The sequence below is a fragment of the Emys orbicularis genome, chromosome 5 (genome assembly GCF_028017835.1).
Source record: "Emys orbicularis isolate rEmyOrb1 chromosome 5, rEmyOrb1.hap1, whole genome shotgun sequence".
NCBI classification, from domain to species: domain Eukaryota; kingdom Metazoa; phylum Chordata; order Testudines; family Emydidae; genus Emys; species Emys orbicularis.
In genome coordinates this window covers 18,056,556-18,080,380 of record NC_088687.1, presented here as the reverse complement: position 1 = coordinate 18,080,380, position 23,825 = coordinate 18,056,556, and positions in this window count along the sequence as shown.

The window sequence follows — 23,825 nt, the reverse complement described above, 5'->3', positions numbered from 1 at the left end:
TATCACCACTGTGGGATGGTAATGTAAGCTAATATGCCTGTCACCAATTTTAATTTACATATCCTTTCCATATTTATTAAACTAGTAACTGAAATCCTGTGCTGTTGCATGGTTGCAATTCATAAAGTCATGTTTGTTTTATTTAAAAAAAAAAAAAAAAAAAAAAGCCCCAAATGGGAGCTGCTGTTTCCATGTGCTACACGGTAGCGAGCGATGTTGCTGTTTGTCCACGTTCCCCAAAGTCTGTGCACAGCGCTGTCCCCTGGCTGCAGGCACAACCACCTATGTTACCCCATGTAGCTGTTACTCCCACCTTCCCTGGTCAACGGTCACGTTCCAACTGCCACAGAACCTTAGGACGCCAGCATTCCATCTGGTTCTTACAGGGCCCTGTGGCTGAACCTGCTGAAGTTCTGAACAAAAAGAGTGGTCAGCCATGCTTGTAGCTGCTTCCATCACCTCACGCTGACTCAACAGACATGCTAGGCTTCAGAGAGAGAGACCGTGACAATTCTGGAATCTTCTTATATGGATTCCCAGCATCTTCTTTCTGGGCACCAATGCAAGAAGGCTCACCTGATATCACTGGCTACTTGCAAGTGCTCCTTGGAGACTAGGACAGCATTTGCTGTTAATTCAGTATGTGATGGACTTTTAATGGCTTCCAGGTGTCTTAGGAGGTAAATAGGTTGTGTGACTTCTGTCTATTTCTTTTTACTATTAACTATCTATTGGGAAAGCTAGCATCCCAATATATAGCGTGTATAATTCACGCCTGCTCAATGTTGCTCTCTGTCCCCCCTCTAGTGGTGACTGGGCAACCTGTAGACAGGTTGAGCCTGCTATGGCCATGGGAGCAAGGTCTTTAACTCGGGCAGTAGAGCTCATGCTTAATAATCAAGAGAGTAATAGTCCAGTTCCCTCTGCTTCTGATCCATTAAGGTTTGCAGTGTTACACGTGCACTTCTGTAACTTTGGGAATGACTGGTCAAGTATGGGGTCATAGAGGAAAAAGGCATGCTAGAACGCAGTTACACCAATATAGCACTTTGCATGCCTGTGATTATGTACGATGCTTAACTTGCCCGAATGTGTATGGCTGCTTGAAGCAACTCTGCAAGGCCAGATCTTAGGTCTGGTGCATCAGAGTTATTTTGATGCTTGTGGAGCTGTGGTAGAATTGGTGACTTGCACCTTATGTGGCAATAGTGCTCTCTTGTCAAGTGTGTTTGGAGGCAAATATTTGAAATACAAGCTAAATTCAAGCCAGAGTTTAACTTTACGTGGGTGTGAGGATGGTCTAAATCAGGGGTGGGCAAACTATGGCCCGCGGGCTCGGCCCCACTCCTGCAGGGGCGCTGGGTCGGGGGCCAGACCACACGGATCAGCCCCGCTCCGGCTGGGGCGCAGGGTCGGGGCCACGTCATGTGGCTCCCGGAAGCCGTGGCATGGCCCCGCTCCGGCTCCTATGCGCTCCAATGGGAGCTGCAGGGGCGGTGCCTGCGGATGGGGCAGCGTTCAGAGCTGCCTGTCCATGCCTCCACATAGGAGCCGGAGAAGGAACATGCCATTGCTTCCGAGAGCTGCTTGAGGTAAGCGCTGCTCGGAGCCTGCACCCCTGAGCCTCTCCCCACGCCCCAACCCCCTGCCGCAGCCCTCATTCCCCTCCCGCTCTCCAAACCCTTCGATCCCAGCCTGGAGCACCCTCCTGCACCCCAAACCTCTCATCCCCAACCCCACCCCAGAGCCCACACCCCCAACTGGAACCTGCATCCCTTCCCACACCCCTGCCCCAGGCCTGATCCCCCTCCTGCCCTCCAAACCCCTCGGTCCCAGCCCAGAGCACTCTCCTACATCTCAAACTCCTCATCCCCAGCCCCACCCCAGAGCCTGCACTCCTTCCCGCACCCTAGCTGCAATTTTATGAGCGTTTGTGGCCTGCCATACAATTTCTATTCCCTGATGTGGCTCTCGGGCCAAAAAGTTTGCCCACCCTGGTCTAAATATTGATTCTTTTCATTCTCTTGAATGGATGGTGTGAATGTGATGATGAAACTGCAATGTCTCTGTTTCTTTGCACTTTCTCATTTCTTAAAACACTGTGTATGGGGGCAACAGCCATTTTGTTCTGAGTTGCTGCAGCCTATTACAGGAGAGATGCACATTCTGCTGTCTTATGGAGACTCTACTCGAGTTCATTGTTTGTTGATTTCCTAAGTCTAAAATCACTAAATCCTTAGTCTACTCACACTGAAAGTATACGGAGTTGCTTTTTGTGGCAGAGTCAATGATTTTCAAAAAGAAAAAAAATCATTCAGTGGAAAATTACAGAGAAGAGTGTGCTCTCCTGTATTCTGTCCTGTTCAGATTATACCGCTCCCGTAACTGATTTTTACAAGTTCAGTGATATACAGGCACATGGCTGAAGTAGAATTCTGAATAAAAAGCCATTCATCATCAGGAGAAATACATCCAACTAATTTCTAGCTTCTTAAGACATTGGGTTAAGTTCTGCTCTGATGCCTATTGGAATTGCATTGGGTATAACTGGAGGCAGAATTTGGCTCCGTGTATTTATGGGGGGCGTAGGGTGACCAGACAGCAAATGTGAAAAATCGGGACGGGGGTGGGGGGTAAAGGAGCCTATATAAGAAAAAGACTCAAAAATCGGACTGTCCCTATAAAATCGGGACATCTGGTCACCCTAGGGGGACGGGGGGAAATTGCCAATTAGAAATTGTTGTGCTAATGTGTGTTAGTAATTCCCCTACTAACTGGCAATTTAAACTATGAAGCAGAAGTTGCATTTTCTAAAATCGATCTCCATATCCAGATGCAGCAACGCACTGGAGATTCTTTTAATAAATCCCTTTAAGTGGCAGAGATTTTGTACCTGTTTTTAAAATTTATTTACATCTAACTATAAAAATGGAAATATCACTTGCAGCCAAATGAGTGATACTGAAGATCCTAAGCATTGCCACTGCATTTGGCTACGTTTATATTTCAGCTCACCAAGGTTTCCACTGGGATATTCCCCCCCCCTCTATTCCCTAATTTAATAATAATCATTAATCATTGATTAAGAATAAATTAGATTAAATGATGGCATGAGCCCCATCGGTAAGCAGGCTTCCATTTTGAACCACCTACTATAAAAATGTTGGCACATTTGCATTTTTTTAAACATGCAAAACATGGTCTTATCCCAGTTGCCCAGTGTTCATCACATAAATCTTTAAGGAGCTGAGAGAGTTTGATATCAAAGGACTTGGATATGATGCTGCCAGGGGTTTTTCTCTAATCCTGAATAGTGCTTAATATTGAGAGCTTTCTAAAGAGGCCAGAAGTAAACAATTTCTTTTGGCTAGTGCTTAAATCTCATCTCCTGCTGAGCCTTCTGGTCAGCAGCCTAACTTCCTCATTGACCGAACCTTTTATTTTTAAGGGAGGCTGGGGATAGATAGATCATTACATATGTCCTATCTTCACCACATGCTGAATGAGCTCTGAGGTTTTTCCATTTTTTTCCTTGGTGGCTGTATGTTCTCTTTGACATTTGCATAGTGTGAAAGATAGCTTTTTGATGGATCTGTCAGGCGTTCTAAAGATACCTACTGCACTTTTTAATTTAGTCACATAGGTCCTTCATCACATGTGACACACAAGGCTGAATGATTTAATAAACCTACCACTAAGGAATAGCCACCTTTGATCTTTTTTTCCATGTCTGGAAAATACTCCTAGTAGCGCATGAGAGGATCATGCTCTTAAATCACCAGTTCCTAAATCATTCAGTCAGATCCCTCCTCTGAGGGAAGGGAAGATGTGCACAATGGATATGTGGCAATAAGGAATAGTGTCAAGGAATGGAGGCCTGGGAAAGTTTGAAGATAAAACAAATACTAAGTTTTTAAGATAAAACAAATACTAAAAATAGGATTTCTCTTCAGAAACCTGATCACTGATCATGAGTGTCAGGGAAAAGACAGTATGGAAAGTCTCGTGTAACTAAATAAGCAGAAAGCTAAGTGTGTCATCTAAAGCATCACAGACCAGATCCTCGGCTGATGTAAACTGTTGTAGCTCTAAATCAGTGGAGCTATGCTTACTGACACCAGAGGAGGATTGGACTCCATATTTTTAAAAGCAGCCAGATGCTCGCTTACGTGTTAAGAAATAAAACAGGATATGACCCCACCTAGGGCCTTGCCATCCAATTGGTGTATCTATTTTTCAGTCTCCTTGGAAATATCTATAAAAAGGAAAGTCAGAAAACATTAAACCAGGCAGTTTTAATTCACTCCAAACATTACTGAGCGTTAGGAATTACAAATGTCCATGGTTTTTTAGTCCACTCACTTTACTTCTTCATGTTGCAAGGATAATAATAAACAGGAGAGTTCTTTTATCCAGAGTCTGCAGGAAGATTAATAGGGACTCAAATTAAACCTAAAAAGGATTTGCATATTTACAGTTGCAAATGCCAAACAAAATGAAATAGATTAATTCCAGTTCAGAGTAGGTAACAGTCCCATGCTATTTGGATATGCTTTCAACATTCACAAGGAAAAGAGCTGGCAGAGTAATTTGTCAATAATTTTTGGAGGCAAATGTGTGCAATTTTTTCACTGAATAATTTCTGAATACATGTTTCCATTGTTTGTTTGATTTGAGAGTGAGACCTGACACTTACATTTCCAGTTTTCACTGCTGCACTGATGAGTTCAGATATCATTTTAATGGAAGAATGTAAACAATTGCTTCAGAGTCACATCTCATTGGGAGAAGAACCAGGTACTCCATGAAGTCCAGTAGAAATGTAGCTTTCTAACAGGGCGGTAGGCAGCAGTTTGGAGCTGTTTGGAAAATAGAATTTTCCTTCTGCAGGAAATATCAACATTTTGAAATTAGCTTCTGTTCCAAATCAGAACAAAAAATTGAAATATCAAAAATTTGATGGAATGAAAAATTATGAAAAGCTTCTAATTAAATGAAAACAAAACCATTTTAGATCAAAATGAAAATTCTTTAAAATTGATGTTTTGACATAATTTCACTGTTTAGTTTTTAAATAAAAAAATGAAAAACAAAATGATAGCTCAAGCCTAAATGAAAGCTTTCACGTTGCCTTTCTTGCTGGAAAATCAAAACTTTTTGTGGAATTGACAATTTTCTGCGAAATAATCAAAAAAACCCTTCAGTTTTGAAGAAACTATTTTTCAGTAAGGAAAACTTTTTTTTTTTTTTCTCAGCACCAAAAATTTCTACCACTTTTACAGGTAGAACACAACCTTTAAATGGAGAGAGTGATACATATTCCTTTTGTGCAAGGAATGGTTCCTTCTTGCATGCATCCTGGTTTGCTCAACTGATCCTTGCTCCTAAATGGAACGGTGCAAACCTTGGTATGACTGGTACCTGGGATTGTCTTGAAGCAAATAATGAACATATAACAGATCTGAGAACCAAACTGTGTCTGGATCTGCTCCCTGCAGCATCCCTCAGAGCTTTCTGCAGATGTGGCATTTATTCTGTGTGTTCCCCACATTTGATTAAAAGCTGCAGCCCAAGAGAGGGAGAGTAAAGGAACTCTTGGTGTGCGTGTATATACACACACACACACACACACACACACAATTTTTTCCATGGACATTAGAACTTTATAACCCCTCCATAAGCAATAGATCATTTGTGATTTGTGGAGCAAGAATGATTGTTTTATAAGGAGAAAGAAAAATAACAACTGTAGAGTTAAAGGGAAAGATTGGGTGTTACCTATTCATACTCCTCCCAAAGGAATCACTGAATGTTTCACTGCATTAAACGTGAAGATTACATTATGCATGCAAGTCAGGGGCAACACGATGACATTTCTCTAGTTTATACACATACTAAAAAGTGAATACCACAATGTTTTCCAAACTACACTTTAAATTTATGTGATCTGCCCATCAGTGTGTAGCAAACCATGGCTTTATCCGAGTGCAGTTGTGCCTTAAGATACAGTCTTGGGAATGCTCCGAGTATAACTGCTTGGGTCAGCACCAGGAGGCAAAATATCTCCTGAAGTGCTCTGGTGTGCAGTGGGAGTAGCATACTTAATGGCATCATGCTCCCTGCCAGCCCAGTTCCCTTTTGTGCTGGACCCACTCAGTGGGTCTATGGCCCTGCCTCCTTTCTGCACCTTTTGAGGCACTGTATGCCCTCAGGAAACTGCAGAGGGAGTGGTCCCTGCACTTCAATGAGCAATTGGGCCTGGCCCTCAAACAGGCCACACAGAGGTAAAGGCACCTTCCACTCTGTTTCACCACTACACACATGTGTGTGTGCGTGTAAGGCCCAGGCACAATCTGTCCCTCAGTGTGTGAAGATATGAAAGCCGAGTTGATTATATTGCAGTGCAGTGTGTTAATTAAAATGAACAAATCAGAGTGGAGATTTCCAAGGTGCTGAAGTGTCCTCCCAGTGAAGTCAGTGGTGAAACTCCCATTGGCCTCAGTAGGAGGAGAGACAGGCCAGTGCCGAGGGCTTCTGCAAATCCCACCCTACATTGCTTGCTTAGGTCATGGGAAGTGATTTGAAATCTTGTTTTCCAAACCCTTAAATACCATTTACTGCTTAATAAGTTGGATCCTCACTAACCCTATGCAGATTTTACCTAGACAGTGTAAACTCCAGTATGGAAACCACAAGGTCATCGGTTTGGCAGTATAACTGCTAACTTTCCCTTCCCTAGCAACAATGTAGGAAATGCTCTTCTCCAACTCTAATTGAGAAGTGAGAGCCAGATCTGAGTTTGAATCTGGATCCAGAACTGCGTTTGGGCCCATCACTGATGCCTGTTAAACCCTATTGAATATGTGGGTGAGCGGTATAATATTCTATATGCACTGGCCGGTAGAGCCTGCACACTTCCAATGGATATTTCAAATGGAAAAAAGCCACATGAAAGCATCTGTAAAGCGTGTTTTTATTTCTCTTGTGATGTGTGCAGCAGTTTTCTTAGTTCTTCATTCAGCAAAGCACTTGAGCACATGATTCAATTCATCCCACTGAAGCATTGACTTCAGTGGGGCTTCAGCACATGCTCAAAACTAAGCATATGCTTAAGTGCTGTGCAGAACAGAGGTGTTGTCCTGGATCAAGGCTTTTGGTTGGGATTTCTAAAGGAGTTAGAGGCCCAATTTCAATGGAATTTGGGAAGCAACTTGTTTGGGCTAGTTTGAAAATCCCATCTGTAAACATGTACGTAACATTAAGCTCATGCTTAAATCCATCCACATGCAGCAAAGCACTTATCTTGTTTTCACTCCAGTATTTCCTTCCCTGTCCTTTGATGGAGAGCCTGCCTCTGTGTGTGGGCATAAGCATATGAGAAAGAACAAATGGGTTGGAACCTGCACTGTGAGAAAACACAAGAGATCATTTAGGGGAAAAAACCAACATTAACTAAAATTGAGCTGAATGGCTCTTTTTTTACTGTCACTTTTAATTCCATCCTTTAATTAGTAGTATTGTTCCAAAATGTTTAGCTGCAGTGATGAGGGAATTTGTGATACCTGCCCGCCGATAATAATTTAGCATCTTCACATCAGCATTGTCTAATTAGATTTTTATCAGCCTTTGAAGGTCAGCCAGTAAAACTGTTACATTGTAAGATTTAGGCTCAGGAAATTATCCTGTTATCGACTTCAATATTTTTTTGTTTTTAAACCTTGTCTGTGGCTGTCCTCACAAAGGATTGTAGAGCCACAGTCTAGCACACACAAAATCCTGAAAGGTTTTCAGCCACTGAGAAGTATGTCTGCATATTTTCCCTTTGTTGTGAAAGACATCCCATAGTACTCTGTGCTGTTAAAGACAGATTAGCACAGCTAACCATGGAGGCTTGTCTGGTTCTGTCTTTCACTGTGTGATGGGTTTTACACACTGCCTCTGCCATGGTTCACGTTATTAAAATAGGGTGGTGATTATTTGTCAACTAATCCAGATTTGGGCTTCTGGATTTTTGCTTCAGGAAATCATTCACAAAGTTGTAGTAACAGTGGAAAATCTACTAGGTGGCCTGCTTTGGATCTCACTTACAAAGGTGTAATTCAGTCATTCTCAAACTGTGGCTGGTAGAGACCTGACGGGTCACGTGTTGGGTGTCTCTTCTTGCTTGTAGATGCTAAATAACATTACAGCAATCTGAAAATACACACATACTTTTCTCTTATTACTTCCCCTTGTCAGCAATTCCTGTAGCTGCCATAAAGCTGTTACACAGTCATAAATGGGAGGCGAGGAGTCCAAGACATTTCCGCTATTAATTTGTGGCCCAGGCCATGGCAAGGTTTGAGAACTCCAGGGGTAAATTTCTTGACTCCAGTGGGATTAGGCTCAGGGAGTTCTTTGTATACCTTTATAGGTGAGTGGGTTATTTTTTTTCTCTTCTGTTCTGAATGGTTCTTAAGGGAACTAAGTCTGTTTCCTTTAGTGTAACATGCTGTATTCTGGCAGAGGAAAGCAGGAGATGTTACTATGGTGATCTCAGTTCAATCCAGGACACAGTGGTTACAGGCTCACCATAACCCCTCACCCCCCCGGAAAGGCTTCTGTCTGCAAGGAAAAGTGACTGTCCTATACAGTTTACTGTGTTGGTCCGAAGATATGAGACATGTCCTCTCATGCCCTGTACAGTAGTATTCTGCGTAGATGTGGTTAAAAGACATAAGTAGTACAGCAGAGAGCTACTCTGCACAGGAAAGGCAAAATGGTCTAGTGGCCAGGGCACTGGACTGGGTCTACCGCTGCGTCAGTTCACCTCTCTGTATCCCCTCCCACCCTTTGCCTGGCTTGCTTATTTAGACTGTGATCACTTTAGGGCGGGGACTGTCTCTTGCTAGGTGATTGTACAGTGCCCAGCACAATGGATCTTGTTTGGTGCCTCTAGGCACTACTGGAATGCAATAATTCATCGAATGCTTTGGGATGTGGCCCCGCTGGACTTTCATCAGTAGGAAACAGAGAAATCCTTCCCGACCCGCAAAAGAAACCAATGACTTGTGCTCAAATACAGTTATTTGATTCTTTTTATGTCATTTTTTTTCTGGATATAGAAGTAGGATACCCAGCATCATGCAATATGCTTTCCAAATGCAGTGATATATTTAGGGGAGTCCTTCCAATGCTGAAGGGCCAAAATAAATTTAAATTGTAGCTGTGAAGATCTCTGTTCACTTGTTGTGGTGGTCCAAAGAACCTTGAAGTTAATGGTAAGACTCCCCTTCAGTTCCCTGTTACTTTATGCTTAATTATTCTTAAAGGAAAGTAGTGCTGATTATGATCATATGGGTTTTACTTGTGCTCAGAAAAATAATTTAACTCAAATCATTGTGTGTGACCCTATACTACTCTATATCCCCAGAAGAGATATAAATAGCTATATCTTTATCTTGGCCTGGGGGGAATCTGTTTGATGGGTTTGACTTTTTAACCGTAACCATCGGAAGGAAGATTAATAAGAGTAACAGAGTAGATGGGCATTCAAGTGAGGTTATTTTTTAAAGCCTATAACATGTTTTAGTGAGCTCTTTAGAGTCCTGCTATCTTTAAGAGTGAAGTCTGCAGAAAAAATAGTTTGTCTGTCAGTCTGTTAAATTCACACTCCAGACCAGAAGTAAATTATTGAGAAAGAACACAGGGCATTTAGATACCAAGGTGTCGGCTGCCATAGAAATACTCCAGATAGATTCTATGACAGATATTGCAACCCGTGCAGTATTTTTAGGGAGCATTGTATTAAATTTATGACCGTTTTATGGATGATTGTGTTCTACTCCAGGGGGTGGGGGTGAGAGGGTTACTTCTCCTCCTCTAGGAACAAAAAACAGTGGAGGGGTGATTAAGGCACGTCACTGAGGCTAACCCGCTCTAGACAGGTACCAGTCCCTGGAGAGGTTTGCATAGCCTGAGTCAAACTTGGGATTTTGGTATAAAGAGGCTGTGCTGAAACTGACACAGGATCGTCTTTTTGATGCAGCCAAAGGACAGGGCCAATGGTGGGGGCGGGGGGCACAATACTAGTGGAAATGTTGGAAAGACATTGGCCCCATACAACGGATGGGAGACTCCTGGTATGTTTAGTGTGTGTTTAAATCTGCTTCTTGTTTTATTGGGTTTCTCTGTAATGCCTTTACCTTAAGAATACAGGTGCTTGGTTAGAAAGAGCAGGGTGGTAACTTGTAACTGCTGGCACGACAGTATTCATAGCCCTGTGAGAGCAAGCAAAGCACGGACATTATCCTTTAGGCTGACTGGCTTGCTGGGGATATTGCAGTGTTAGGTAGGAGGCGGTGCAGCCTTAAAACCCCTGGTCAGGAGGGAGTGGGACAGGGCCCAGAGACAGGTGACAGCTGGAATCCTGAGACTGGACTGGGGACTCCTGAAATAGACCGCGGAGAGGGAATACAGGTGCAATTTACCAGTGATGGAACACCAAATACAACCATATTGAGTTGCATCTGACATGTAGGGGCAAGGAGTCTGATTCTCACCTTCCCCGTCATTAATGGTGGCAGCTGACCCATTCTAGGGCTCAACAGCCATTGGTTTGGGCCACTTGAACCTAACTCTCTGCCTGAGTGGTCAGTCGATGGACCCCCCTCTTACAAGACCAGCCACATTGAAGATCTTTCCCTTATTGTGGCAATGACATTTGCTGCAGTTTAAATTTAACTAACTCTAATTGCAAGTGACTAATAGTGACTGCATAGACACTACTAGTGCTTTACACTAAGGGCTTGTCTACATTACCCGCTGGATCGACGGGCAGCGATCGATCCAGCGGGGGTCGATTTATTGCATCCAGTCTAGACGCAATAAATCGACCGCCGAGCACGCTCCTGTCTACACCAGGGCGAGAGGCACAGGCAGAGTCGACAGGGGAGCGTCAGCTGTCAACTTACCGCAGTGAAGACACTGCGATAAGTAGATCTAAGTACGTCGACTTCAGCTACGTTATTCACGTAGCTGAAGTTGCATAACCTAGATCGATTTCCCCCCCCCCCCAGTGTAGACCAGGCCTCAGAGTGTAACATCTGCTGTACAGTCTGATAGTTCTGCTAGAGTGTTTTTTCCCACCCTATGGCTAACATAAATTAGCAAACAGTTGTGGGAATAAAGCTCACTGTGTGGTCTACAGTAGGAGGTAGCTAGTTTAGAAGAGTTCAGCTCTGTCTGTAATTAGTTTATTCATTAATGTTTGGGAATTCAATGACACAGCCACATGAGGTACAATTGAACGCTACCTGAACATATGGCACTATGATAATGCAAATTCAGTTTCTTAAAAAAGAAAAGGGCCTTTTGAGTTTTGTGTGATATTGCATTCTCGTGATCTGATCTGCAGTGATTGTTTTGTATTGTTTCACTTCAGACACTTTGGTCTATGCCTCCAACATACTGAGTTTATGTGCTTTTTAGACAGAATTAATTACTTATCTGGGTCTTTAATCCTTATCATAAACTGTTCCCAGAATGCCTTAATCTGTTCAACAAGCTATAGATATTCATAGTCAATGCGTGGCTTGAATAATCTTAAAAGACAAATCACTTGCTGTTACTCCAATACACACATAATTATAGGACTAAACTTTAAGGCCTTGACTCAGCAAGATAGTTAAGCAGAGAGAGGAAGTCTTGTCCAGTGGCTAGGGTACTACCCTTATGCGGTGGAGATCTGGGTTCAAGTCCCTGCTCTACTACAGACCCCCTTGGGGATAACTTCCCTACTTCACAGCTACACCTCTACCCCGATATAACGCTGTCCTCGGGAGCCAAAAAATCTTACCGCGTGATAGGTGAAACTGTGTTATATCGAACTTGCTTTGATCCTCCAGAGGGCGCAGCCCCGCCCCTCCGGAGCTCTGCTTTACCGCGTTATATCCGAATTCGTGTTATGTCGGGTCGCGCTATATCGGGGTAGAGGTGTATGTTGTGAGGATAAATCCGTTCAGATTGTGATACTATGCTAATGGAGGATAAGTACCTAAGGTAGTTGGATAGGGGTGTGTATAACTTTAAGCACCCAAGTAGTGTCTTTGACTTCACTGGAATTGTTTAGGTGCTTAAAGTATCTTGCTGACTCTGGGCCCAAAAGGAGTCTCTGGAAAAGCACAATATTTGCATCTATAAAAACATGGATTGTATATGTACAATTGGTAATTATGAGGCCATTTGCCTGTTTTGTGTTTGCAAAGACAGGTCTTTCCATGTCCAAATAGGTGCACTCCAAACCTTGCAGGTAAACTTTCAGAATGCTTGGAATGTTTGGAAAGATTTCTTTTCAAATATGACCTCTACTACAGTTGGTCATTGTTTCATTTAAACCAGTTCATCCATCTTTAACAAGAACCAGTTCAAACCATTGCTGATTCCAACCATTTGTTGATCAAGATGTTTTCATTTAAGTTTAACAAAAGAAACAAACAAGCAAAGAAAAATTATCTCTATACCCCTTAAGTTTGACTAGGTCTGGAAGTTGAAATAACAAGATAGGGGCTATTCTTGTATTTCTGATTCATTTGAAAATAGAAAAGCCTGGAAATATTGCCTGAAACCCTGTTCTCATGAGATTTTCCCCAGGCTATCTAAGCATTTCAGGCCTTAGTCATACCAAACGTCCATCCTTGGTGATGTCAACCAATACTGAGATGTTCTATATTTTCACAAAGTGCATGATCTAATGAATTAGACACGAGAGTGGGAGCTAGGAACTCCTGAGTTATAAAATCCTGGTAAGTCACTTAACTTGTCTGCCTCCATTTCCTTATGTGAAATGGAGATACTTACTGAAGAACCTCCTACTAATGTTGGCGTGATTGATTGGCCAGTGTTTGCACATTGAGAATGTAATATGCCAAGAATTACTATACACAATTCAATCATCTACCTCTCCTCTTCATCTCACATAGATTCATAGATTCTAGGACTGGAAGGGACCTCGAGAGGTCATCGAGTCCAGTCCCCTGCCCTCATGGCAGGACCAAATACTGTCTAGACCATCCCTGATAGACATTTATCTAACCTACTCTTAAATATCTCCAGAGATGGAGATTCCACAACCTCCCTAGGCAATTTATTCCAGTGTTTAACCACCCTGACAGTTAGGAACTTTTTCCTAATGTCCAACCTAAACCTCCCTTGCTGCAGTTTAAGCCCATTGCTTCTTGTTCTATCCTTAGAGGCTAAGGTGAACAAGTTTTCTCCCTCCTCCTTATGACACCCTTTTAGATACCTGATAACTGCTATCATGTCCCCTCTCAGTCTTCTCTTTTCCAAACTAAATAAACCCAATTCTTTCAGCCTTCCTTCATAGGTCATGTTCTCAAGACCTTTAATCATTCTTGTTGCTCTTCTCTGGACCCTCTCCAATTTCTCCACATCTTTCTTGAAATGCGGTGCCCAGAACTGGACACAATACTCCAGTTGAGGCCTAACCAGTGCAGAGTAGAGCGGAAGAATGACTTCTCGTGTCTTGCTCCCAACACACCTGTTCATACATCCCAGAATCATGTTTGCTTTTTTTGCAACAGCATCACACTGTTGACTCATATTTAGCTTGTGGTCCACTATAACCCCTAGATCCCTTTCTGCCGTACTCCTTCCTAGACAGTCTCTTCCCATTCTGTATGTGTGAAACTGATTTTTCCTTCCTAAGTGGAGCACTTTGCATTTGTCTTTGTTAAACTTCATCCTGTTTACCTCAGACCATTTCTCCAATTTGTCCAGATCATTTTGAATTCTGATCCTGTCCTCCAAAGCAGTTGCAATCCCTCCCAGTTTGGTATCATCTGCAAACTTAATAAGCATACTTTCCATGCCAATATCTAAGTCGTTAGTGAAGATATTGAACAGAGCCGGTCCCAAAACAGACCCCTGTGGAACCCCACTTCTTATGCCTTTCCAGCAGGATTGGGAACCATTAATAACAACTCTCTGAGCCAGTTATGCACCCACCTTATAGTAGCCCCATCTAAATTGTATTTGCCTAGTATATCAATAAGAATATCATGCGAGACCGTATCAAATGCCTTACTAAAGTCTAGGTATACCACATCCTCAGCTTCTCCCTTATCCACAAGGCTCGTTATCCTATCAAAGAAAGCTATCAGCTTGGTTTGACACGATTTGTTCTTTACAAATCCATGCTGGCTATTCCCTATCACCTTACCACCTTCCAAGTGTTTGCAGATGATTTCCTTAATTACTTGCTCCATTATCTTCCCTGGCACAGAAGTTAAACTAACTGGTCTGTAGTTTCCTGGGTTGTTTTTATTTCCCTTTTTATAGATGGGCACTATATTTGCCCTTTTCCAGTCTTCTGGAATCTCTCCCGTCTCCCATGATTTTCCAAAGATAATAGCTAGAGGCTCAGATACCTCCTCTATTAGCTCCTTGAGTATTCTAGGATGCATTTCATCAGGCCCTGGTGACTTGCAGGCATCTAACTTTTCTAAGTGATTTTTAACTTATTCTTTTTTTATTTTATCTGCTAAACCTACCCCCTTCCTATTAGCATTCACTATGTTAGGTATTCCTTCAGACTTCTTGGTGAAGGCCGAAACAAAGAAGTCATTAAGCATCTCTGCCATTTCCAAGTTTCCTGTTACTGTTTCTCCCTCTTCACTGAGCAGTGGGCCTACCCTGTCTTTGGTCTTCCTCTTGCTTCTAATGTATTGATAAAAAGTCTTCTTGTTTCCCTTTATTCCTGTAGCTAGTTTGAGCTCATTTTGTGCCTTTGCCTTTCTAATCTTGCCCCTGCATTCCTGTGTTGTTTGCCTATATTCATCCTTTGTAATCTGTCCTAGTTTCCATTTTTTATATGACTCCTTTTTATTTTTTAGATCATGCAAGATCTCGTGGTTAAGCCAAGGTGGTCTTTTGCCACATTTTCTATCTTTCCTAACCAGCGGAATAGCTTGCTTTTGGGCCCTTAATAGTGTCCCTTTGAAAAACTGCCAACTCTCCTCAGTTGTTTTTCCCCTTAGGCCTTGGCTACACTCGCGGATTCACAGCGCTGCCGAGGGGAATAGCTTGCAGCGCTGCGAGGGAGCGTGCAGCGCTGCAGGCGCTGATTACACTGGCGCTTTACAGCGCTGCACTCGCTGCGCTCAGGGGGGGTGTTTTTTCACACCCCTGAGCGCAGCAAGTGCAGCGCTGTGAATTGCCAGTGTAGCCAAGGCCTTAGTCTTGATTTCCATGGGACCTTACCTATCAGCTCTCTGAGCTTACCAAAATCCGCCTTCCTGAAATCCATTGTCTCTATTTTGCTGTACTCCCTTCTACCCTTCCTTAGAATTGCAAACTCAATCATTTCATGATCACTTTCACCCAAGCTGCCTTCTACTTTCAAATTCTCAACGAGTTCCTCCCTATTGTTTAAAATCAAGTCTAGAACAGCTTCCCCCCTAGTAGCTTTTTCAACCTTCTGAAATAAAAAGTTGTCTGCAATGCAGTCCAAGAATTTGTTGGATAGTCTGTGCCCTGCTGTGTTATTTTCCCAACATATATTTGGATAGTTGAAGTCCCCCATCACCACCAAATCTTGGGCATTGAATGATTTTGTTAGTTGTTTAAAAAAAGCCTCATCCACTTCTTCCACCTGCTTAGGTGGCCTGTAGTAGACTCCTAGCATGACATCACCCTTGTTTTTTTACCCCTTTTAGCCTAACCCAGAGACTCTCAATGCTTCTGTCTCCTATGTCCATCTCCAACTCAGTCCAAGTGTGTACATTTTTAATATATAAGGCAACACCTCCTCCCTTTTTCCCCTGTCTTTCCTTCCTGAGCAAGCTGTACTCATCCACACCAACATTCCAATCATGTGTATTATCCCACCAAGTTTCAGTGATGCCAACAATGTCATAGTTGTATTTATTTATTAGCACTTCCAGTTCTTCCTGCTTATTACCCATACTTCTCGCATTTGTATATAGGCATCTAAGATACTGGTTTGATCTTGCAATCTCTGTATGTTCTTCTTACCAGCTGGACTTTGTTTGGGAGTCTGGGGACTACTGTTGAAAGATTAAACACCTGGTTGCTATTTCATGTTTGCATTGTACTAATTTTTATGCAAACAGAAAAAGTCAAATTTTATAATTCCCTAGAGGGTCCCTAAAGATGTCTAATCCCTGTCAAATTGATTTCAGGAACACCTGTCTAATATATGACTTCTGCAAAATCTTTGAGTGTTTTGTAAAGTCTAATTCATTCCTACCCCATAGGGATGCCTTTGAAATTAATATACTCTGTCTCAATATTTAAAAAACATTAATTGCAAACATTTTAAATCAATGTTGTGAACCTAGTGGGGAGGAAAAGAAGCTTAAGGGGGAGCCAGATGTTTACTGAACAGGGCCGGCTCCAGACACCAGCTGACCAAGCACGTGCTTGGGGCGGCACCTTGGAAGGGGCGGCCAATCTTGGGGTGGCGGGGGGCGCTCGGGGTTTTTTGTTTTTTTTGGTTCGGTGGGGCGGCACTCGAGGTTGCTTGTTTGTTTGTTTTTGTTTCAGCGGCGCGGCACTGGCGGGGGCTTCGGCAGCGCGGCACTGGGGGGGGCTGGCGCGGCACTGGGGGGGCGGGGGCTTTGGCGGCGCGGCACTGGGGGTTTGGGCAGCATGGCGCGACGCTCGGGGGGTTGGGCGGCGCGGCGCTTGGGGGGGGACGGCGGTTTTGGCGGTGTGGCGCTCAGCGGGGCGGCGGGGGTTTCGGCGGCCCGGCCTGGCACTCGGGGGGGGGAGGGGGTTTCGGCAGCACGTCCTTGGGGCGGGGGTTTCGGCGGCGCGGCCCTGGGGGGGGTGGGGGTTTCGGCGGCCCGGCCCAGTGCTTGGGGGGCAGGGGTTTTGGCGGCGTGGCGCTGGGGGAGGGGGCGGGGGTTTCTGCAGCGCTGGGGGGGCGGGCGTTACGGTGGGGCAGCGCTCTGTTTTTTTTGCCTGGGGCGGCAAAAAAGTTAGAGCTGGCCCTGTTACTGAATATGCTCCATTGGCCATTTTTCTCTTGGAACAGTAGGTGCACAGGTTCAAAAGAAAATGGAAGATCAGAATGCAAGGGTGACTTCGAAAAGGACAAACTTGCAGTGCAGACAGTAATGATGGCTATTTGGTCTAAGCACAGAAAGAGATGTGTGCAAATAGAGACCTCACTTAAATTATTTAATACTGCTGAATTATGTATTTAACAACACTGTGAAAAATCAAAGCCCTTAGCAAATCCTTCAGGATAATAGTCAGTCATGACAATAAAACAGGAGCATAGACTTGCCAAACTAGTTCAGTCCAATCATTCATCTAGTCCAATAACCTGCCAAATTGTGGGGCAGTGCGGACATAGCCATAGCCGGAGGGACCAGGTAGGATTTTCAGAATGTGCAGGGATGCACTGACTCTGCTCCCACTGAAGTCAAAAGAGATTTTTACCACTGACTTTAGTAGCAGAGGATTAAGCACTTCTGAAAGTCTCTCCCTTTATTATTAAAACGAGGGTCAAGGCATTTCCTGTTAATAATAATTTGCTATTCCAAACTGTATAATTTTGCATTATTATAGTCTGCAAAGTGCCTTAAGAGGCACCGTAGGGAGGAAAAAAATCTGTTTTGTGGACTAACACCATCACAGATAGTGTGAACCAATGGTCAAATGGCTAGCACTGTATATGTTTATCACATCACAGTGAGTAATCTTTCAGTCTGACATCTCTGCCCTGCCTGGCTCCTAAGTAAATATCATCAGGAAACCTTGATGGGAGTGCATGTTTCAAGGGCAGAACTGAAAACCTCCCGCAGGCCCTGGAACATTGCAGAGTTCAAAAGGGACCAAGGAGACAGTAGCAGCTATTGTAATTCAACCAGCATCAGCAGAAGCAAAGAAATGTCAGTGCACCATTTCTGAGCGCAACTGAGCATGGGCACAGCTTGACCCTTCTGTCACCAGCTCAGAGTTAAGGTAGAATGATTTAAACAAAATGCAGTCTGAGTTGTATCTCTATGGTGACAGACTTATACAGCAGACACAGTTCAAACTTCTTTTTCCCTTGTACCTTTTTACAATAGATAGAATACTCTGAGATTCTAGCAATTATTCTCTATTATGACCCTGGTTCAGCACAGCACTTAAGCCCATGCCTACGGACAGTGAAATCAATAGGACATCACCATATGCTTAAAGTATCTAGAAGCATAGGGAATATCTCACCTCCTAGTAAAAAGGTAAAGGGAGACTCTTTAAATGGTAGCCAGAGTCCTGGAGGATGTTGTTATATGTTGGGAAAAGGAGCTGGGAGCTTTGCTGGGCCCTGCCTTGACAAAAATAGCCATTCTTTCTGGGCCAGAATCAATGCCCATGAAAGTGAAGGGAAAGACGCACTGAAGTCGTTGGAAGCACTGCATCAGGCCCATGGACCCAAGTCATCCCTTATGTACCATCCAGTGAGCACCCAAGACATCTGTGTGCGCATGCTGTGTAATTCTGTCTGTACATCTGGGCTTCAGAAATGTTTGATAGTTGCTCCCTGCTCCCCCTTTCAGTGCTTGGTACCCAGAGACGAGACAGTGTTGTGCAGTCAGTGTCAGTGGCATGGTGACAAATTCCAGCATCCTGCTTACAGCAACCAGGGATGAGTGGCTCATTTCATGAAAAATGAATAAGGGGGTGACGTCCTAGATCATGCAGCTAAAATGAGCCTAACCAGGAAGGCACTGAGAATGAATGCTTTTATTAGCAGCATTCTGCTCTCTGGCTGGCAGTTAGAGTGGTCTGGGTGATTTCTCCTGCCGTTTACAGCTTGTAAAAAATATAATAACCGTACACCTCCAGCCTTAGATCTGAAACACTCTCCACATCAGCATTTCACTTGACCCCAGGAGCCTACTTCTAGGAAGGAGTGGTCAAAAGTAACACCTTTCCCTGGAACCAAATCTTTACCGCTCATTAGACATCACATTGCCAGAAACACTATTGCCTTCTTTGGCAGGAAGCCTTTATTTCTCTTCTCAGGTTTTGTCATATATTTCAAGTGGCAGCTGTGGGACACGCTTCTATACAAGGGCTTAGACCCTTATACAGACAGGTGTTAAGATACTGTGGCAATGGGAGCTGGACAGATAGCTAGATAAAAACAGCTACCTGATCCATTTAGGTCTTCCATGGAGGGATTCCAGATTTATGCCGGTGTATCAGATTTTAGTTGGAAACAGCTAATTAAATGCTCCCTCAATCTAGGCAGCACTGACATTGATCAATGAAAGAATGAGCTGTTTATGGAATCTGGAAACCTCCCCCATGCAAGTGACAAGAATTATAATCCATTAGAAGCTACAATATAGGATTTTTATTATTTTTTTCAGTATCTTCAGAAAATAATACCAAGGGAAAATATTCATAGCAGAAGATGCGATGGAGAGGACTGAATCTAGATTGTAGAGTATTAGGAAAATATAAAAGCCAAATGAATGAAAAATTATGGATATTCCCACATAAAGACTTTATCAGTCAGGTGAAAAGTTTGGGAGGGAAGCAGTTTGTTGAACCAGAATGTTGTTTTCTACATAATTGATTAAGTGAAACCATAGTGGCAGGTGATGGATACATCCTAGACTTTGTGGACCAGATTCTCAGCTGGAATAAATCAGTTTAGCTCCACTGAATTTAATAGAGCTACACCAGTTTATGCCATCTGAAGATCTGAACCACTGCGAATAAGGTTTTCCCAACACAGACGGTTCTGGGTTGTTCCCAGTTCATGATTGACAGTATTGGAAGCAATGAGAAGGAAAAGGCATTGTCTAATTGGAACGGGAGGACCAGATTTAGCCCTGGCACCATTGGGTCAAGCATCCCCTGACATCTAAGCCTGAATATGGCCCTGGAGATTTTGCCTAATAGTCCTACACTCTGGTTTAAGATAATTGATTCATCTATAAGAGCTTTGCATTGACAACTACATCCATCCAGAAAAGTCCAAATACACTCAGTGTCTCCATCAGACACAAACACTAGAAACAGCTTGTAATCAGATGGGCATTTCTTTCTTTTTTAAGATACTCCTTTACCCTCCTTCCTGCTCCACACACCCCCAACTTTACTACCTCCCATAGGCTATTGTAGGCAACAGTCCATTGCACAGTTTACATTTATCGCCTCCTTCTGGTGTGTACATGGCAGGCATCTGTTTCTGCTGGTTTCATCTGGAAAGGAACTTGTTGCAAGACTCCTCGCTGTTTCCCCTACTAAAATGGCAGTTTGCGTGGAATGAAATTAAAGTGCCTGTGACTAGATACCCTCTGTATGAAATGCAGAGAGAGATTACAGGGTAGGGGAGGCAACTATTTAGACTCTTATGTTTTTCCCCCCAAGTGAACGAATACAGTCAACAGCGCGGTTCCTAAAGGTGATGCTCTGATCTCCTAAAGATGACACAGCATCTAACAGCTCTTGCCATAAATCATAAATCTCCCTCAAGAGGTTCTCGACACTAAGTATTTATATTCCAACAGGCTTAGGGAAGAATCTCTGATCCTATTTTAAAAAGCTTACATTGTATAGCTTTGGTGTATTCTTTTCCCCTCACCTCTTTTCCTTTTCAATATTTTCCATCTTAGCATTTCTTTAATATCTGTGTCTCATGAAAAAATGCAGCAATGCTACATCTGAGCTACATAGAAATGTAGAAAGATCAGATCTGAAAGAATTTTAGATCAGGTGAGTGATACCCACCAATTTTGCATCAAATGCTCACTCGAGTATTATTACACCTTGATATCAAAGATGACATGTCTGATAGTTTCACCACTATGGGCAAATACTATTGGTAGGTTCCTCTGAGTCTCCAGGAAGGTCACTTTCTTTGGACCACGTGTTCTGCTGGAGCGCTCTTATCATTTGGGAAGGAAATCTGATGATTATTATGTGACTGCCTGTCAAGGTTTCTTTGTTAACTACCCGTACTTGATTATAAACCAAATCCCCCTGTCTCCTGCTACATTATTGAAGGGGTTTCAAAGAAAATCGGACTGAATAACTGCATCACTATTTTTTTATGTCTTCTGCAACACTCCTTATAAATAAAGGTAATTCATCCAAACAGGTTGATTTCCCCTCTGAAATATTTTCAATAAATTAAGTCTACAAACATTCCAGTTAGAAAGCTAAAAAAAAAAGAGTAGAGCGAAAACTGTGGTCCGAGGGCCTATTACTAATTTCTCCAGTATTAGTTAGAACAGGCTTGCTTTCAAACAGCCTGCAGTGTTTTGGAGGGATGGCAAAGGAAAAAGAAAAAGGGGAGAGCTTTGCTTTCATTATCTTGTGAAATGTTAAGATGTCAAATTTCTCATTCTGATTGCCTTTTGGACAGAGCACATGTTCTTATCTTGCATGGTAATTAGAAAAGTTTACCTTCAAGTTTGCTCACAAAGAGAAATTGCTAACTTTTCTTTGCTATTTCAGGACAGTCTTTCTGAGATCAGAGGGGCAGCCGTGTTAGTCTGGATCTGTAAAAAGCAACAGAGTGTCCTGTGGCACCTTTAAGACGAACAGATGTATTGGAGCATAAGCTTTCGTGGGTGAATGCCCACTTTGTTGGATGCATGAAACATGCATCCGACGAAGTGGGCATTCACCCACGAAAGCTTATGCGCCAATACATCTGTTGGTCTTAAAGGTGCCACAGGACTCTCTGTTGCTCTTTCTGAAATGTCTTCCTTGTTTTATGACATCCACGTTTTAATGGTGTGTTAGCATTGTAATCGGAGTGTACAAAGTGCCTTGATGCTAAAGTTCCTCAAAGTTGACCTATATCCATGCCGACAATTGCCATTATTAACATCAATGGTCTTTAATAGTAAAAACAACAGCATTTGGGTGAAACCCTGGCCTCAGTGAAGTCAATGGGATTTTTGCCATTGACTTCACTGGGGTCAGAATTTCACTTGGTCTCTACTATTTCTGTATGTCTTTTAGAGTATTAGGGTCTGATCCACAGAGCAACTTAACTTGGATAACTTAATCCCTAGAGGTAGGCACCTCCGTTCCCTGCACAGCACCACTGCAATGCACAAACTCCGGCTTGGCTGCTGCCTAGCTCTGTAGGCACCTAAATACACTAGGAACCAAACTTTTTGCTGTAAAAGTTCTCTAGGCACTGCCTAAGTTTTTAGACCCTGGGGCATGTGCACTGCTGTCCCCCATGTGCCTAAGCCCCAGTGCGATTTCACAAGCCCGGAGAAGACATTCGTCCACCTAAGTCGGGCCCCAATCTGGTAAGTGGCCTTTGAGCATGCCTAATGGATCAGGTCCCATTCAAAATCTGGCCTCTGGAAGAGGTGGCGGTGCCCATATTACCACCTTTAGCCAAGGGGTTAGAGCATTCACCTGGGATGTGGGCGACCTGGGTTCAATTCCCTCTCTCTCCTACTTTACAGGAGGGTGCTTGAGCTATGGGGTATTCTGATTTTGGGCTCTCTCAGCCTCTCCTGTTGAAGCTGTTCTTCTGTGGATAAAGAGTGATTGGAGCAGGGGGACTGGATCCAGGGTCTCATCTCCGTGCCCTATGGTGTCATTCCCCCTCTCTCTCTGGTCCAATGACTGTTTAAGTATTTATCCTCCGTGGAACAGTCATTGAGGGCGAGAGAGAGAAAATGACTCTGAGACAACCTTGCCATCTGGACTGCCCCCAGGTTGGGGACCCTGGTGTTTTAGGGTCTTTGGCTTTGGGAAATGCTGGGGCTTCCAGGCTCTCTGCTGGGAACCTGGGAGCCCTGGCTCTGACCAGGGTTTGGCTCCATAGCAGGGAGCCTGTAAGCTGTGAGAACCCTGGTTTGAGCTGGTGTGCTCACCGTTTCCAAACATCCCATTGTGGATCAGGAAGTCCTGGGATGGGCTCCCCAGTCCCAGGACTGCTCTGGACTGGGGATCCCAGGGCAGCCAGACTCCTGGGCCACATGGCTTTTTGGGTTGCCCACTGGCTTAGGAATCTAGAAGCCCTGGGGTTCCTGGTCTGGGGTACTCCAGGTGATGGAGCTGCACCAGAGCCACAGATCTAGGAGCCCCGGGCAGCTGCTGCATGAAATTGTCATTTCCCATGATCCAGAAATCCCATGTCTCGACTACACCAGTGGTTTGCAACCTTTTGGGGACCCCTAAAAATTTTCAAATGGAGGTGCAGGCCCCTTTGGAAAACTTGCACATAGTCTGCAGACCCCAGGTTGAAAACCACTGTACTCACAACCTCTGTAGGGGAAACTGGCTGTGCTGTCAGAGGAGCCATCTGGTGCTCCAGAAAGGACTGCCTTTTAGCTTCCAAACCTTGGTGGAATAGTCAGAGCCCTCATCCAGGACACAGGCTGCTTCTGTGGCTTGCCCTCAGGCTGTCTTCATCACACCAAGTTGCACGACTGCTACTGCAGTTATTTTTGTGTTTTTTAGCAAAGTTCTCCTCCCAGCCCCCCAGTAAGACTTGTTTGGGAGAGCAAGAAGTGCGCAGTCACCTCTATTCACTCATGAGCAGGCATCTAGGGCTGAGGCTTGCTTTGGCAGTTCTGCTGTCCTTGTTCACCTAGCACTTTCTGGGGTTGTACTGCTTGCTAAACTCCCACAAGTGGGACTAGGGGAGGTTACTTGAAGAAATAAAGGTTGTTCTGTGAGATGACCCTCTGCATATTCATACACTCCCCACCCACCTTTCTAGCTTCTTCAGAGTCTGAGGCTAGGACTTTCCAAATTAGTGGAAGGAACTGAGGGGTGGTTGGAGCTGCTCCCGCTTCTATACCTCAGAACCCTCCAGG